Raw genomic sequence first — 19504 nt, 5'->3', positions numbered from 1 at the left:
TTTAGTGGTATGAATGTCCTCTGACAAGGAGGAGGTGGGAGGAACAAACAGCTGGAACTATCTTTGTTAATTTTTTTCGTGGAAGGAAAGGCTGCTACTTCTGTTCAGAGTATTAGTGCTGAAAAACTCAGGCAGGGTGTTAGAAGTGCCACATGGCTACCTCTGGGCAGGGATATTTACATCCCTGACCAGAGAAATGCAAAAATAGTGTCTAGGTACAGGCTGCTCTGGAATGGATTGCTGGATCTCTGTCCTCTGAAATGGATCCTTTTCATGCGTACCTTTCATTTTTACTTTTTTTTTTTTTTTTTTTTTTTTCCCCTCCCCTCTTGAGAAGAGCATGAGAGTGATTTAGTAGCCCCTCAGTCTAGATGCTTGCCTGGGAAGGGGAGAGTGTCCTGGATAGCAGCATTTCTCCCAGAGCTGCTATTCTGTGGCTTAAAACACAAGCACTGGCCTTTGGAGCAGGGAGGTGAACCCAGAAATGTTCCTTCTGTGCAAATAGCCTGCAGGGTAGCCTTGGAGCTTGGGGGCACAGCAGCAAATGACTGAGCTCAGCTATGCTCCTGGGTGATAGAAAGCTTTAAGCTTCATCCTCCTGAGGAGGAAATGAAACCTTGCAGCCAGCTGTTCCCAAGCTGTGTGTTAGGCTATTGCATGACAGATGTTACCTTCTCCTCTTTTGCCTTGTGCCCTACCTGATTCAGGAGGTACCTTAGCATTTATCATAGGAAGCAGGAAACAGAGCAGAAGGGGGAGCTCGCTTCATTTCTGCAGGCTCTCAGCCTGAGACAGTTGTAGAGCAGTTTGCTTTCACATGTTCAGCAAGCGTCCTGCTGAGCACAGTTCATTTAACCTTTCCTTTAGGTGCCTGATCCCTTTGTGCTACTCCTCTGTTCCTTCACTCAGGGGGTTTGGACTCAGAAACACCTCTGTCCACAGAACAGGTACTCGTGCATAGGGATCTTCCTCTTAAGAAAACAAACAGATCTAATTAAAATCTGTTCCTACTACAAACAGGCTGGAAAGTGAGTGTTTCTGTACATGGGTCAATAGTAGGGCTGCAGCTGTCCTCTCTTTTTTTTTTTTTTTAAAGTGTTCCTCAGTGTTCTGAAATTCAATGGAAATAGTAAACTTCAGGACTTTGTACTTAACATCATACATATCTAGTCATTTGGGGATTTGGCATTTCCCACATCGCCAGGCATTGAAATACATTAGAAGTATTAAGTTACCGTTAAGTGCAACATCTTCAAAACAAAATTGTTGGTTAGGGACTTCCACGTGTGTGCCAGTGTTCTAACGGCTCTTCTTGCAAACAAAAAGGCAAAAGAGCAATCTGTCAAAAGCAAACCTTTGTTCAGTGCCCAGATTTCAAATCTGGAGTTTGACTCTTTCAAACCTTCTTTCTCCTTCTCGTGCTAGAGTGACTCTGCGCAGTGCAAGCCTTGTAGAATCAGCTGTGGCTGCCAAGAAGAGACTGAAGAGCTAAATGACAACCTCTCTGTTAAAATTCCTTCCAGAGCACTTTCCTTCTATGATTCAAACTGTTGCTGAGTATCGCATAGATGCTCCTTCAGACAGAAAAAGTGAAAAGGGATGGATCTGTTGATTCATAGAGGAACACAGGAAGTGACCTCTGAAAACATTCGGGGATTTTAGAGGAAAGCGGTGTGATTTGGGAAGGTGTGAACACAGGTCCCTGCCTTTTCCATTGTGGCTCATAAATGAATATGGGCTTGGACAGGGACAGTGCCTTCACTGGGGAGAGACAAAGGACAAAGGTAGGGACTGTGCTAGCAAGTGCATCCAATTGCCTTAGTGGAAGGACACAGGGGATATGTGATGCTCTTAGATTGCTGGGGTGGCTAGTGTCTTATGGCACAGGCTAGATTGAGGGACAACTGTTTTAAACACTTCTGGCTTTTTAGTTGGCATTAAAAGTACGGAAGGAGCCTACTCATTCCTAGGCTGAAATGGTGGAAGGCAGCTAGGTGCCCCCCTTTGCCTTGAATCAACCACAGAAGTTCCATGGAGGCTTTGCAGAGCCTAGGCCTGCAGACGCAGAGCCGCTCCTGCTTTTGTCCACCGACAAATCTCCCCCAGAGCAATTACTAAGCTCTGATTTTTTTCTGTGATGTTATGGAAAAAGTATGGTTCATTATATTTCCTATCAACATGCCTCTGCGCTCCTAGCACTTGCTGGAACTAGAGGCTGGATGGCTTCAGTCACGTGGCTGACATTCTGCTTCTTGGCTCAACCGGAGTGAGTAAGAACTGGAGAACGTGCAAGAAAATCCATGGCAGGAGTATCTTAGGCCTCTTCTGTTCTTCCTCCTTTTTATAAGCCCATAATGCATAGATAACATTTAGATTGATATCAGTGTTGGAAGGCTTCTCGGAGCTGAAGTTTTTTGAAGCTCACACATGTCTCAGTAATTCAAGATCGGGTAAACAGAGCAATCTGGAACAGCCTTATGAATATTTCATGGTGGCCCTTCTGGCCCAGGCAAAATATCTTTTTTGGACATCTTTATGCTCTTTCCATGTTTCTTCTCCTTCTCCACCTGCTCCTTTAGAGATTGTTAAACCAGTACCTTAGTGGGAAGGGGAGGATGACCCATTCCTGACTCTAAACCTGATAGCAGGATGGAGACCACAGCTTTCTCTTTACGTTTTTATTACTTGTTTTGCTGTTGTAACAGCAGCAGCATCCTTTTCTTAGCCATTCAGTACAAAGCAGCGTGCTTTCTCAGACTAATGAAGGAAGGAGACAAGTGCAACTCCTACTCTGTTTTTTAGAAAACCAACTCTTTGATGGTTTTTGTTGAGGATACAGATGTCTGGTAGCAATTTGTGCTTCTGTCATGATTTGAAATTTCTGAGTTCCAGCCATAGAAAGGAGTGGGCTTGAGTGTTATTTCACCCTTGCTTCTTAAGCACAAAGTAAAATTAAATAGTGGGAGATGAGTTGGTTGGTTGTGTCTAAGAACTGTGCTAGTTGGTAGCATCAGTGCTAGGTGCTGATGGCTGTGGTCTCTATCCCTTATGAGGCTTAAAATTGTTCTGCATTTCCTGCTTTATCTTGTCACCTACACTAGTCTCTTGTCTAGAGGTTTTCCACCCTCTTTAAAGCTCAATTTCTCTAGAAAAATAAAGCCTATTTCACCTACTTTCAGTCTTCACTTTCAGGCAAATAACTATAAATCTGTAAATGATCATGTATCTCTATTGCCTTTTTTTTCCCTTTCCTGTATGTCCTGGTAAGGAAGGAAATAAATGTCATCACAACTTTTACTGTATCTGGGGACCATTCAGTTTGCAGCACTTGAGAGCTGTCCCTCAATTGCTCACACACCTGAGCAGTTTTTGATAATTCTAAGTGTTATGTCCTTTATGTCCTGAATACAATATCAAATGTTTTTTTTGAAGAGGTCCAGGTGTGTTTGGGTGGTTTTCTACTCTAGGCAGTGAACTTGTTACAATAACAGGAATGTTTTTTCACCTGGAAGTATGTCAGAGTAATCAACATTCTTTGCTTAAGAATAAATTGGTCCTTTTTTTTTTTTTTTCTTTATAAATTGTGGATAGTTTGGGGAAAATATTTGGAATAAATAAATGAAATGTGTTTAAGTAGGTGCTGGAAAATGTTTCCTTTTCAGAGGGATGGTTTGTTATTTTGCAAGTGATCTTCAGGCAAAAGAAACCGGAGTCCAGGAAATGGATTTGCCTGTGGATTTCTGCAGCTCATAATCTGCTGGTTCAGATTTCTTTTGGACAAGATAAATAGAAAAAAACCCTAGTTAAGATGTGCTAAATATCTAGAAAAGAGAAATTGTTGATGAAGAATTTGATACCTATTTCCTTTTGGCATAACTTTGCCTAAGGCAGGGATGCTGAAATGTCTGCATCTTCTTTCAGCTAACGTGCCATGTGAGCATGCATCTTCAAAGAGCTGAAATTCAGCCACTCTGTATTAACTGAAAAACAAAGGAACTTTCCTCCTCTGAAGTATATCAAGCATTTCAATCTTTTGCAAAACCGTAGTGTTGAGCTGAAATACTCCTCTGCAACAAAGTAAAAGGAGAGCTGCAGGCCCACGCCAAGGACTAGACTGAATTTTCTTCCTGGCCACCTCCTACATAGTGAACGGCGAGTGGTGAAAAAGGTACTGGCAGGAGCTCTGTTGTGGTAAGGAAGCAGCTTTCACAAATGTATGCATTTCACCTGTACAGAAGCTGAAGGTCTGGCCAAAGCTACTTGCCTAAACATTTCCATGTCTGGCTGTCTTGACTGCTCAAAGCCTGAATTCCTTTGGAGTGCAAACCTGCTTGAGGATCACAGGCAGCTCAGTGTTTCAAGTTAAGAGTTTTTGATGCGTAAAGCTTGTTGGTTTCTTTGCATCCTTCCTGTGGTGGAGCTGATGCTCGCTTGGTGCCCATCTGTGTGAAGTTGTAAGAGCCAGCCTCGCTCAGTTCTTACTGAGCAGTTGCAGCACTGAGGCTGGGCAGTGCTGCCTCAGCTGAGAATTCAGCCCCTTTCTTAGGGCCACCTACTGGAAGAGGAACTGTGTTGCATTTTCATGAGTCTTCCCGACAGGTAGAGAGCATCTTATAGTGTAACTCTGCGTGCTTTTGGAAACATGCAACATGTTTGTCTAGTTCATCTTCTAGGATCTGTTTCTGCTATGTGATGTTCTGGTGTGCTTTTCTTCACACTCCGTGTGTGAGTGGCACAGGAACAAGGCCAACATCTTCTCTGGTGTGTATCCCTGGAGAGGGCTGCAGAGTTGGTGGGAGCAGCATCAGCTGTCAGCTTGGGCTGCCTCACAAGATACGTATGCTGAATTACGAACTAACATCAAAATAGAGACTTCTTTGCATGACTTTTCCTAGGAACTTGGGACATGTGCCCCACCAAGGCAGCCTGTTTTCAGATAATGTCACTTTTTACACTCCAACTGATGTACTAAACCCTCACAGAATTCACTACGTCAGTTTCTAAAAGGCAAATAGTAATAATGTCTGCATATCTGAGTTCTAGCTGTGTTTCAGTCCTTTTACAAGTAAGCATCGTGTTTGGAAGTAGCATGTGGTTTCTTACATTTAAACTTAGTAAAAGAACTAGGATGAACTATTAAAAACAAAACCCCAAACCCCCAAACTTGCTGTTAAAACGACTTGGAATAAAAACAAACAGGAAAAAAGCAGCTGGAGTATGTGTGAAACCCTTTGACAGTAGTAGACAAGAGCTGGTAGTAGATTATATAGCAGCCACTATATCTTCAGTTTTGTGTGGTTTTCCATGCAGAACCATGTGAGAGGAATTTTCTTCTAGTGCTTTGGTGGCTAAATCTTGTTTTGCTTTTTAAATTGTGGTGCTCAGAAATTCTCTGTAATGCTCCTGCAGGGTGTTTGCTGCTGTTTGCATGCTGGCACACCTAGCATCTTGCCCAGAGCACAGGTGGCAGCCATCAGTTTCCTCCCAAATCAAGGGAGAGAGCTCAGCACCAGGGCATTCATTACAGCAGAAGTCTTCCTCCTCACGCATTCTCTCATTCGTGCTTCAGCTGAATCATGTCTAGTCATGTTGCTTTCAATTGTCTTGCCAATATTGTTTTGTGTTTTTATTTATTTTATCTTTAAATCCAGGCAACAATTGTATATTAAAAGTAGTTTCTGTGTGGTGGTGTGTTAGCTTGGGATCTCCATGCATCTTTTTCAATGAATTGTACTCAATGAGCTGTACTCAGCTCTGGTGAGGCCGCACCTCGAGTACTGTGTTCGGTTTTGGGTCCCTCGCTACAAGGACATCGAGGTGCTTGAGCGGGTTCAGAGAAGGGCGACGAAGCTGGTGAGGGGCCTGGAGAACAAGTCCTACGAGGAGCAGCTGAGGGAGCTGGGCTTGTTCAGCCTGGAGAAGAGGAGGCTCAGGGGTGACCTTATCGCTCTTTTTAGGTACCTCAAGGGAGGCTGTAGCGAGGTGGGGGTTGGCCTGTTCTCCCACGTGCCTGGTGACAGGACGAGGGGGAATGGGCTTAATTTGAGCCAGGGGAGTTTTAGGTTAGATGTTAGGAAGAACTTCTTCACTGAAAGGGTTGTGAGGCACTGGAACAGGCTGCCCAGGGAAGTGGTGGAGTCACCATCCCTGGAAGTCTTCAAAAGACGCTTAGATGTAGAGCTTAGGGATATGGTTTAGTGGGGACTGTTAGCGTTAGGTCAGAGGTTGGACTCGATGATCTTGAGGTCTCTTCCAACCTAGAAAATTCTGTGAAAATTCTGTGAAATTCTGTGAAATTCATGAGGTATTTGAGGGTGTTAAGTCTTGGGATAAATGAAATCTTTCATTTCCAAGCTTTTTTTTTTTTTTTTTTCGAATTGCAGTAGAAAAGCGATGTTCCCTATTAACTTTTTTTCTAAATAAAGTTATGAAGCTGTCTGTAGCATTATTGCTATGCTTGTTTTCTAGCAAGACATTGAACTCTGTTTTGTAACTTAAATTGCAAAGGGTTTTTAGCTTGCTATTTCTTCTGCATCTGTCATTTTTCTTTATGGTATTTAAGGTATGTTGAACTTGTATGTTTCTCTGTAAATTACACTTCTGTTTGGTCACTGGGAAGCAGTGGGCCATGAATGCCCACGTTACATCAGGATAATACACTTGTAAATGGCTGACTTGCACATTCTTTAGATTGTTAAGGATGTGGTACTGCTCCACAACAGCCAGCTAGTTCTTTGTTTTAAGCTGGCTTAGGAATAACAATCCAAAATTTGTATGAAAACAATAAAACAGGACTGACTTGGAGGTAGTTGCAACAGCCCAGACTATACATCATAAGCCAGAAGTCTCACTGCTGAATGATGGTCATCTGCTTGAAGCTTATTTCATCTGTATAGGTAGACAGGATTTTTATTTTTTTCCCTGTAGATATCTGTTTATATTTTTCTGTATTGGCTGTACTTTGTCCTTCAACTGCCTGCTCACAAAACCTCATGAAGTCATTGTATAGCTAGTTAGGGTGTTGATTCTCCCTTAGGCTGAATGATTTCATATAATCATCAAGCTTTTTCTCCTAATTGCTCTTTCTGTTTTCCCCAGGCTTAAGAGCACACCTCCAACAAGCACTCCACTGATGTCCCTTGGTTTAAAAGATAGAAAATAAAGGATGGAAGTAAACAATTAAGTTTTTGCAACATTTAGCCTGGAAAGGGCCTTTTCTCTTATTCCACTGCTAGATTGTTTCCTTAGAAAGTCTTCAGTAGTCAGCTTTCAAACATCCAAGTAGACTGTGTCAACCAGATCATCTTTTTGCATGTCCACTGCTTCAGAGGACTCCAAGAGGTTTGTAAGGCAGGATTCCCCTCAAAGGAGTTGTACTGGTTCTTCTCAAATAGATTGGAAAAGAAAAGATTTGAGGACAAGTGCACGAGCGTGTTCTAGTTCTTAGCCAGAGATCTTTGCCTGCTTTTCTGTGTCTTGGCACTTGGCTGTAAGTACTTCCCATCAGTTGACTTTATTGCTGCGTCTACTCAATGCTGGTTTTAAAACAGTACAATTTTCTAAAAGCACTTAACCTTGTGTGCCTTCATTTTGCTTGCATTGGTTTTCAAAGCCCAAGGAAGTACTTGTTAGACTGAAATTTCTACCACTCCTTAGCTTGGAGGAGGCCTCTCTCTGAATTCAGTTTTTAGCCTCTTATTCCCAGTGGCTTATTATAGCAGCTTTTGATCACCAGTTATGGAGCAGGATATGTCCATGTTCAGGCTTTTTGCCAAGCATCTTACAAGAGGCAACCATTCTGATGGAGCTCGTGGGAATTGCCTGTTAAATAATCACCTAATGAGATGAAGGGAATTTTTAATACAAACAGTAAGTGTGTTTATTTTCACTTCTAGTTCATGCGTCTCATTGCAGAGCGGCACATGACGGACAAATGAACTCGGTTGCCTTTGTATTGTCCTGCCTTCAGTCTGTAAGTTCCAGGCCCGGTGCTTTCTGTGTCTCCTTTGGTCGCAACACTGGTGACCAGTATCTGAGGACAGCTAAGGAACTGCCAGGATGCTATAATTTGAGTACTTCCATGGGGAATATGTTGGATTTCAGGAAATGAGTTGAACAGCTTTTGGCTGCAGCTTAGATAATGATGCTCCCAGGTCTGGAATTCTCTGAACTGTCAAGAGCTTCTTAATGCCTAGCGTGCTCAGTGACAGGGTTGACAGCACTTTAGGAACCCTGAATGAAGACAACTGTGGGTGATTTTACTTACAGGTCAGTGCAAGAAGCATCCAAATGAGGCGGCAGAGATGCATGGGAAGTCAGATTTGAAAGGATGCTGCTCTATGTGAAGAGGCTGAGAGTTTACTTGGTGTGATTTGACACGTGGCCTGACTTCACCCTTGTTACTGGATGCCTTTATGTGCAGCATCTTCCTGGCACATCCCGTGTTGTTCCTGCTTTCTCCACATGCAGATGTCTATACTCTCTTGTCACACCACCCTACCTTTCACAATGCAGTTATCTGCCAGTCACATATCATTTCCGTATGATTTCCCTGGGTTATGGAACCAGGGATGAGAGCAAGAAGGCTTTTCTGTAGCTCGGTGTTTCCATGACTGTAATTCTGTAGTGTGTAGGTATTGTCAATGTTTCCTCTTCTCTCTCAGCTCTTCACAGTGTTTCTTTGCAGCTGCTAGATGATCTCACAAGCTATGCTTAATGGCAGGGAGTAGTTCTATCCGAAAGTCTGAGAGAGTGGGCAGAGTCTTAGCATGGCTATCACAGATGAAAGTTAGTCCATTCATGGAACTTATCTTTAAGTCTTGGGGGGAAAGCTATCTGTTCTAATTAAGGATTGCTCCTCATTGCTGAGGGATATGAGTTTGTGCATGTATTACTAGATGTTGTCTACTGGCTGAGATAAGAGAATTTTTTTTTTTTTTTTTTTACTGCTTGCAATCCTCTGACCTTGCTCCTGTTCTGTTGTGATTGAAACAACACTGCCTGGTGTCCTGCATAGGTGTTGGAAGTGTTTGCCTGAGAGAACTAGTCAGCAACTACCTAGTTGCAGTGGCTCCTTTGATATTTCTCAAATTTCTTCGTTATTTCTCTAGGTTGGACACCCAAAAAATACAATATGAACTCGCCCATGTGCAGTGCTGCCCTTCCTTCCCAGTGGTCTGGGAGCTAATAATTGACCCACTGGTGTTAATACAGAAATGTATCCTTTAAAGCAGCACGAGCATTGCTGTGGCAATGTTGGTTAATACAGATTATTTACTTATATTCACAATGCTGCTAGTTGCTATTTGGTCAGATATTTCAGGAATTCTCTTGGGTACATGTCGCTGTATTAAGTGGCACAAGAAGGCTGTTGAGTGTATATGTAAGTACAGTTGATCGGTATGGTAACCTTGCACTGAGAAACCAGTGCTTAATAATTTACAGGTCTTTTTTCTGATCCATACTGAAGAGCAATCTGTTTTGCAGTTGGCCTTTTTGCCAAGGATAAATCTCCCGCTCCAGTTACCTGTGATAACCTACCTTTGGGGTGTACTTGAAAGTGAGAAAAGATGAAGAAGCCTGGGGAAGGTGTGGTGGTGCTTGGCTCTTTTGGGAATCCATCAGTACTTACCAGTAGCAGCTAGAGAAGACCCTGGACTTGCAATGCTCTGGCTTGAAGTAGCTGCAAAGCCAGTTTTTGTTATCTGATGGCTTGTTCAGTGTAGGGGGAATCCTCTGAAGAGCTGAAGCTTCAGTTATCAGCATTATGTTGGAGGAAGGCTGGTAGGACTTAAAAAGAGAATAGCCAAAGGCAAACGTGCTTTATTGGTGTATGGAAAAAATTAGCCTAAAGAAGAGTGAATAAAAGTTGAAGATCGAGGTAAAAGCATCATTTTCAGGCACCAAATGATGCTTTCTCATTGATGTTTCACTACAGAATGCAGTGGGATAGTTGGGTTCTTTTTCTGACAGTTAAAATGGGCAGTGATATTGAAAAATGTGCTGGAAACAAGTGACACAAGTTACCAAACAATATCATCAAGTCCAGTCCCTGGGCTCCCCAGGGTCTAAGAGCAGTTAGTAATGAGGTGAAGGAGCTTATGACATCTATTAAGCTGCTTTTGTCCTGCCTCCATGGGGAATAGTAAATACGGTGTTTTTTTAGAAATGTTTGAAGGGAGAGAATTGCATATTAGTGAGTGTTTATGTTGCAAAGTGTTTAATTGGTCACAAAATAAATAACACCTGGAGAATCATGATAAGGTGGTTTTGGCAAAGGAAAAGTTGTGTTTCCTTAATCTCTTGCCACTCTTCAAACACATTGCTAAGAGGGAATGATGACAAACAGTCTGACACAATGTGCTTAAACCTTCCAAATGGCTTTGACAGTAATTGTCCCCTGGGTTAGTGAAGTAAGTGACTGTCCTGGTGTGCATCAAACCAGCTTAAAAACCCCAAGGTGTAAGAGTCTTTCATCTCGTCAGAGGACTAACAGCATGGTGGCTCAGTCCTCCGTCCTCACATCCACATTATTTATCTGTTAATTTCAGAGAAGGTTAAAATACTTCTGAGGAATTTAACTAAACTATATGGATTAGTACCATGGTGACTAGTGAAATTCAGTGTGGAAAAATGCAAATTTGCTGACAGCAGCAGAAATAGTTCTGAAGTCCCGAAAGAAGAAGAAGAGAAAATGAAGTAGTAAAGAGTTTTCATTGCCATATGTATTGATAAGCCCTGGTCTAAGGAGTGAGTTGTCCATAGATCCATGAGATTGTGCAATGAACTGCATTGTGACTAAAATCCATTCATTACGTGACATTGCTGTACAGATTATGTGAGTAAAAAAGCATTACTTGGGATATTGTTGGTGCTTTAGAGTGGTGCTTTCCCATATTGTGGAGTAACATTATGTGCCCTTAAAGGGAGAGAGTTCTAGCTGGTTGCTGAAAAGATGAAAAAGAAGTTAAAACCTTTGTTGGTAAAATGAGTTTGTTTTACTACCTTGTGCCTCAGTGAACTCTAAAGAGCAGCACTATGTCTTTTGTATGAATGGAAGTAACTGTCTGTATGACCTAACTTGAGAGCTGCTGTGGCAGATGTATATTAAAGGATTAGATCAATTTAGGAAGTAATTCAATGTCAGTAATGTGCACACTGGCCCAGAAAATAAGATGACAAACCTAGTAACCATAAGGGCAAGAGTGAGCGAGAATGAAGAACTGTGGTGGACCTACTTGATATTGTATTTAGTGATCCTTCCTAGCCTGTTGGGCTGATGATTCTTGGTGTTTCTGATGGTGTCCTCTCTACTGCGTGGTCTTGCCTTCCATCCAGGGGGACCAGGGACAAATAAGCCAGTCTCGGGTTGTGATCAAGTGCTATACATGATGCGTATCTAGTAGAAACTTAAAACTTTCAAAGTTTCCCAGTTTCTGGTGAATGTAAGGTTATGATGTATTATTAGCAGCTATTTCTACAACACTGTTAGAGTTGTAGCTCAAATCCCACCCAACTCACTGTTAATCAAACAGGCTGCTAATTTGCAAGTGCTTTTGTTCCCCCGAGTTGTCATTGCACTGCAGACATAGTCAGGAAATTTCATTATGAGAAGTGTGTCCTTGAGAGCCTTCTGTCATTATTGCCTGATTGACCACGTGGGTGCATTTTTGACTTGACACCTGGTTTATGTGGCTTTCTCTCTGCTGGTTTGCTGTTTTAATCTCTTCCTATTTCTTTTGCCATTTTCTGAAGTCTTTCCTTTTATTGCTACCAGTATTTGCTATCCTTTTCCGCTTGCAGGATCATTTTTAACATGCTTTCCTAGTTGTTAAGTTTGGTTTTGCATCTTCAGAAGCCCCCGGAAGAGGAAATCAAGTGCACTTTAAATGTATCTCACCTTTCTCTTAGCTTTACTTGTTTATTTTTCCCCATTTAGCATATTTTGGCAGCAGTGTAAGGAAGTGAATAGCTATAGCTTGTTTTCACATCTGTCTGTGCACAGGGATAGAAGCACACACCTGTGAATGTTTCCCCCTTGTTATCATGCTTTGTAGTAAGCACCTTCTGTGGCTCAAGAATTACTGCCCGGGTGGATTGTTCTGATCAAATATCTTCTATTTTTGTGTTTATGACCTAATTATCAAAGGGAAAACCCTTTTAAGGGTATTTACCTGTTGCAGGTTTAGAAATAAGGCTGCATTTATCAATTATGCTGTAATGGAGGAAGATGCGAGGCATGGGGACCTGTTTGGAATTGTGTTCCATTTGGCACTCCAGTAGTTCAAGATGACACTGTCTCATGCATTTGGCTGCTGTTAATTACGTTCTAGTCTTGCAAGCAGGAGAATCTCTTTCGTTTGGATTATTCGGACTTGATTTTACTTCAGTGCATCTGACAAGTGTTGCGTGGATCCATTTGGGGATCGCAGCTTGTACCTGCTGGCCATGTGAATGCAGAAAAGCAAGAGAGGCACTGTGTTTCTTTTCACACTGATTTGCAGGTTAACCAAACAGAAGGGATGTAAGTAATGATCCTCCTTTTGTGGCAGTGAAAGAGTAAAATGGGATGCTGGGAGTTTGCTCTTGAGTATATTCCTGCACAGGCTGCTGGCAATAGCAATTCCTCCTGATGTTGGGGAGCTAGCGCTAAATCTCTCATCCCAACCTCCGATCCCAGTCTGCAAAGTTGCCAGAGCATGACAAAATCAGCTGTACCGTTCCTCAGGGGTGCACTGTGGTTTCATAAGTAAACCAAGAAACTGACAGGATGTGTGGAGCTTGGGATCTCTGTTATATATGGCCAGATGCTAAGGAATGTTCTTTTCTTGTCCTGCACGTCATTTTCAGCAAAGGCCTTTAGCGCACACTCAAATTGCCCTAAAATTGTTTGGTGGTGTTGTCATGGATGTGAAAGAAGTGTTCTCAGCAATGGGGTGGTATTTCAGAGGCTGTGCTTTCAAAGCCAGTGTGCAGTTTTGCCTTTTACGTGTTCTTACAATTTATGTGTATGGTGGCGCAGGCTGTCTCCCTGAGTATATAGAGAAGTATAACTGAAATCAAGTGTTTTTCTGGGAACATTTTGCCACTCATGTGCCTCTTAATTTTGTTTTTTATTCCTCCATACTGATTGTTTTCATTTTAGCTGCTGTATTGAACTGTGAATCATTTTGGGCTACACAGTAATAGCACATTATAGTGTGGCAAGAGTGTTTAAACTACTCCAGCTCCCTTCCTCTCGCAAATATGGGTGAATAAATGTCCCATTATGATGTTATCCATATAAGAAAAATACCAGCTGCTATCAAGCTGCTCTTCTCCACTTAGTCACTGTAACCAAATTGAACTGTAATATCACTCCCCAGGCTATTCGTGCTTAATTGGTAACACCCTTTTACAAACAGCTCAGGAATAAAGGAAATGTTTTTAAACAGTGTAATATGTAACGCAGCAACATGTGATTAAAATTCAGTACATTATCTCTTGGTATTTTATTGCTGCAGGTGCACAGCAGCCACTGATCAGAAACATGCTGTGGGCAACACTGCAATTAATTGAAGCTATTCTGCTTATACACCTGCACTCACAAAAGGTTCTGAGTGTCAGTAGAGGATGCCAGATAGAATCAAGGGAAGGGCTCTGTGCCGACATAGATGTAAATAAATTGCTTTCTGAGGGAAAAGGGTACAAACAATTCCTAAAACAACTTGACTGTTACCCCAAAGCTGCAGGTGTTGGAGATATTTAAAGGATGTTTACAGATAGCTGAGTCAGCCTCTGCTGCTGTGGAAGGCTATCACTAAACTCAAGGGGCTGTTTTCATTTTAGTCATCAGTCAGGTCTCTCTAATGAGAGCCGAAAGGCTGTGTGTGGCATTACTGTTGATTATTTTGCTGACTGCCACGTGGAAGTTAGTCAGCTCTGTTGTAGAGATGCATTGGAGCTACGGCAGCACCCTGCATGCAGACAGGACCAGTCCTCTTTCTGCCTGGTGCTGCTGGAAGTCATGTCACTGCTGGGATGCTCGTGTTGCTGGAGGCAGCTCTCCTGGCCAGACTTTGCTGGGGTGTGTTAGAGGGAAACACGTGGTGAGTCACTCCGCTGTTTGTCAGGAGCAAGCAGCGCTAGTGCTCCGCTACGTGCAGTTGTTCACGGAGGTGGTGTTGGCTGTGTTCACCCAGCTCAAACACTGTCGTATTTTTAGGGCCACGATGTGTGGGTTTGGGCAGGAGCTGTGTCGTGCCCTCAGTGCTCACCCTCGTGTGTTCTGAGGGAAGGGTGTTTTAATGTACTTCCAAGAATGACTCCAACAGCTGTAGAGTTTTTTTCTTTTTTTCTGGAAAGGTTAAGGATGTGGTGAGAGAAAATGGATAATTAATGGGAATTGAGGTAACTTACTGCATTTTTGTCAGATGTGTAACTACTGTCATGGGTGGGTTTTCTAGAAGAATGCATTCCATAGCGGCGTAATGGTTTGTGTAGACACAAAGTGAAATACTCAGTGTGCGTGCCACTTCACAGCATTAGACTTCAGGCCCAGCAAGCCCTCCCACAGAGTTAATTAAATGCTTCAGAGTTAAGTGCTTAAATTAAGCATGTGCATGAGAACTAGTGGTACTGAATGCTGAGTCACTGGTGTTGGAGAGAAGAGAGTCTTTGGTTAGCGAACAGGACAGATGAGTCTTTAGCTGCCGTGTTTTGCATTGATAGCTGATGTCCGTGGTTCTTGCAACAGTGTTAACTCATGTCAAGGGCTTAAATGCACTTCTTGGAGAGCTGTGGTGCAGTGATGTCTCTGTGGTTGGGCAAACACATGGAAGGTTTGGGAAGGGTCATGGGTGATACGAGCATCTCTGTTGAAGGGGCTGCCTGCAGGAATCACCACAAGGTGATTTAAACACAAGGCTTACATGCCAAGGGAGAAGTGTGACTAGCCGTGTGGAAGCTTGGCATCTACTTCAGACCTCAAACATTAGATACATTTCTGAATATGATTTTGATTTCTTTTTGTAACTTTTTACCAGTGTATTTTTTTTTTCCTCTAGTTAAAAGAAAAACACTGTGGGTATACTACATTAAAGGTCAAAGATTTTAACAAAAGTTGAAGAGTTGCCTAATTCTGTAATCAGTGCATCAAAGCATTATGCTGTCAGTGTAGAAGAATGAAGGTGAGGTGCAGGATTGCTATTTGTAAGTGGATTAAAGAAGGTTTGTTTTTGACTGCATCATATATCATTCTTAAAAATTAAATTATTGAGAAAGAAAAGTAGATCTTAAAACAAATGTATTTTTTACAAATATGCCATCTGGATGTAATTCAAAAGCACAGCATTCAGAGTGCTGAACACTCAGAGTGCTGAAGAGGTCCTAGGGCGGCAGCAGGACTTGGTATTGGCCTGAGCTTAGATTCATGCTTTGTGCTGCAGCTTTAAGTATGTTACTGCTTGGAGAGCAAGATGGAAGTGGATTGATGTGTGGAAGAGTTAACCTAGCGAAGTTATTGGTTACTGTGCTAGGACTAACTGAACACACTTAAAGGATGTAGTCAACTATTATTTTTAAGCAACATTTGGAATAACTTAGTGGTTTAGTTTTAAGGTTTTGCTGTTCTTCTGGCTGAAACCTGTCCTGAAAACAGTATTTTCTCACCTCTCTACTGTACTGCTTGTCACATCATAGAACACTGACTTTGCTTGATTCATTTTCCAAAACAGCTGGCAGGTTCAACCCATGTGAGTTGCAGAAACATATTTCAGATAGTTGTTCTTTTCCTTAAACACAAGAAACAAACAACAACAACAACAAAACAGACTTTTTATCTATGGGTGTTATCATTCTTACTTTTTATTTGAATTGCACCTTTAAGTAATGATCTAAAGACTTTCAGAAATAGCATTAAATAGGTTTTGTGCTGTTTTAATCAGATCTTCAGACCAGATTTTTTTTTTTTTTTTATTGTTGTGTTTATATTGTGCCAGAGATTGAGTTAATTGCCAGTATGAGCTGACAGCGGTCCATGCATCTGTGTTTGATTCCTGGGCACAGCCTTGCTCTTCTTGGACCTAAAACCAGAAGGCTGATTTGAAGCTGCACTTTATTTGATAAATATGCTGGGTGATAAAAAGCTTTGTCTAGTTAATTACACTACAGAAAGAAGTCAAGAAGGTTAATAGTTCATTTGCATTGAAGTTGGAATGGTTAGGATATTGGCATGCCAGTTCTCACGGATGAATCCTAACAGGCGTGTTAATCGGTAGTACTGTAAAGAAGGACATACTATGGCAGTATCTGAGGAACAGAGCCTGATTTCATCAGCACGACTGACTTGGGTTAGAGAGCTGTATAACCTATAACCAGATTATCTGTGCTGCTCGGGGCTGTTGCCTCCTTCCAGTGAGGCAGAAGGATTTTGTACCAGATCTTGCATGTTAATTCAGAGTGGCTGCAGGAGCATCATTTCTGTGGGCATTCTTGCTTTTGGAGTGTTGCACCAGGGAAAGAATTTAAGTTCCTCTTGAATTTGAATTGAGACCTCAGACTAAAATTTTGCTTCGTGTGCTGTGGGAACCTGAAGATATAAAAGCTGGTGACCTCTGATAGTACAGTGTGAACCAGCTGTTTGAAGTACGGATGTTTGTGCATTGGCAGGACATGCTGCACCTTGCCTGTGCAGGTGTAACGCTATGCTACTGAAAGGACCTTGCTTTCTGGTTCCCAGGGCCACAAAAACAATGAGGTTGTTTCATACTGGCAGTGTGGTTTCTATGTTGCTGAGTTCAGAGCCAAAATGGACAGGTTGGATTTGCAGGTTTATAGCTGTGACTCCCTCTGATAAAGACAGACTTGTCAGAGGAATAAAGCATTTTCATTTCCACAGCCCCCAAACATTTTTGATTCACTAGAATATGACCTAAAACTTAAGATTTACATTTGTCCTTAATTTGAAAAAGATTCCTGTGTTGTACTTGACTTTCTCTCTTGCACCTGCATTTCACTATGGAAAATATTTATTTTACGGAGAAAATGTTGTCATGGCTAATGCACTGAAAAGCAGAACAGTTTCTTACAAAGTCTGCCTTGAGACCATGAGTTCAAGCCAAAATCTTGATGCGTTATGATACCATAGCACTGCAATAGGAAAAGAGCAGTAGGTGCAGAGTCCCCCAGAAAGAATTGAAAACCGAGAGGTAAGAAATTAATAGAAGTAAGGATACTGATTTAGACTGTGCTGGGTGTCAAAGCAGGAAGAAATAGTTTTTATTAGAAGTTCCAAATCCAAGACTTATTTAGTCTTAGCTGTCTTCAGTGGATTCCATTCTGTTGGCCTTTGCTTTTTCTATGATGATATAAATATTTTATTTTAAAATAAAGCAGTAAGTGACACTGTCTCCCTGTTTCGTAGTGTGATAGATTGTCCAATGCTTATGTATTTGTGTTATCCTACTTTTCCACTGTAAACTTTCTTCTTTATCTTTTCTTTTTCGATTGACTTCTGCTTTTTGTGTCACTGAAAGGATCTGATTCTTTACAATGGATCTTCTTGGAGGGTTGTAAAAGCTGGACTGTTACTGAAAACATATCAAGCTGAGCCACCGAAACTGCTATTTTCTCCCCTGAAAAGCTTTCCCCAGAGGATTGTCAGTACATTTATTTATTTTAACCATGTTGCCAGATGTACTAAGTATCTTATTTTAAAAGAAAACACTTGTAGTAGAGTTCTGCCAAGTACGTTACACATCTCTTCCAGTGTGGTAGCTCTGGGCCTTATGTGAGTTGGGGGGTTCAGACAAAGTATGTAGACTTGACTATTTTGTTGTTCTGCAGATGATTTGCTCTCAGATAAATCTGTAAATTTGGGTTACTAGAAAAGCCTGGGGTGATTGGGGTGATACCGGTAAACGCTAATCTTTCCTAAAATGTCTCTCTTTTTTTTTTTTTTGTACAAAAAGGGCTATGCAGCAATTTCTAAGAACATAAGGTTAGTAAGGACAAACTTTATCATCTGGTCTTAGAAATACGTTTTTCTAAAGTGCAGATTTTGAACTTAACTTCATGTCCTTACAAACTGTTAACAGATTTATGTTTTGAATAACTTTTCAGGGTATGTCTTGCTACCTGTTGTTTTCCTCATTTGAGGAAGATAGTTCCTTCTGTTTGATTGAAAGAAAGTATCCCTCTCATAACTTAAAGATTCTGATTTAAGAAAGGATGTGAAGAGTTCTGATGTTATAAATAGGGCTGTAAAGAGCTAGTAGATATTATCTTGAAATAATTTTCTTTGTATTTTAATACTGAAAATACCACTTGGATGCTTGGTTGGATGGGAAGAGAAGTGTCAGACTTACCCTCCCCCTCCCCCCCTTACTGAGCAGAGAGAAGAAAATAAATGGATTTTTATTTTCCTAATGGAAATGAGGTGTTGCATCTGAACTGAGAAGCAAAACCTTTTGTTCATAAGGGATGCTTGTAGACTGAAATGTAGGAAGAGCATTGTCTCACTGAGTGTATCTCAATTGTCAATACAAATCCCAGAACACAACTTCATCATTTTCAGGTAGTTATTAAAATCTATTGTGGTGCTCTTCTCGAAGAAATGCCAGGGAACACCACACAGCAGTACCATGTATGTTGAGTAAGGAAAAAGTGGTCAATGAAGAAAGTGAAGAAACTACGAAATCTGTCTGGAGACACTGAATTTAATAGTAGTTTAAGCCCCAATATGAGGAAAGACCATTGGCAGATAATTTTTTAACAACTAAAGATGCAGAAAAAGAGAGAACTAGCCAAGCTGTAGGTTAAATTGGAATAAATCACAAATGCTGGATGAGAAACAAGCCAATACTGTAGTCAATTTGGCTAGCAATCTGTAGGACCACAGGAACGAATCATCTTTTTCCTTTTGCGGCATGTATGATGTATAACCAAGTACACATTCTGACAAGTGTGTTGCAAGTGTCCACTCCAGAGCTGAACTGGAAAACAAAACAAGAAAAAAACAGTAAAATATGCTTCTCCTGTAGCTTATGAAGCAAGTGGTGTGTAACTTTATCCACGAAGATTCCCAGGAATTGGAATATGCAGAAAGGGACTTACGTCTGATTTATGTTGGACCTGAAAGAACACAGGCACCAGAGGTAAGTAATGCAAGGCTGTGGAACTTGACAAGTTGGAGGTTGTCAGGCAGTTACAGAAACTTTAGATCATGGTTCAAAGCTGGCACAGCTCTATTCCAGATAGGTTGGAAATCTGTGCTTGGTGGTTTGGGTGGCTGTGTCTTCTGCCCAGAAATGAAGTCATTCAAGAATACAACTGAAAAAAATACTCTTAATGTGAAATTTGTATTGCTAGCAATGGCACATTAAGCTTTGGTTAAAGAAGAGTCCCTGTGAACTGAAGACTTGTGCAGTAGTATGGGAATTTGTTTTAAATGAGGACAATGTATCATGTATGTGATATCTGCAGTCCTGTGCTGTTTTGGAAGATGATCTCAGAAATCACTGATTAC

This window comes from Aythya marila, assembly GCF_965140915.1.
Source record: "Aythya marila genome assembly, chromosome: 4".
Lineage (NCBI taxonomy): Eukaryota > Metazoa > Chordata > Aves > Anseriformes > Anatidae > Aythya > Aythya marila.
This window is presented reverse-complemented; position numbering follows the sequence as displayed.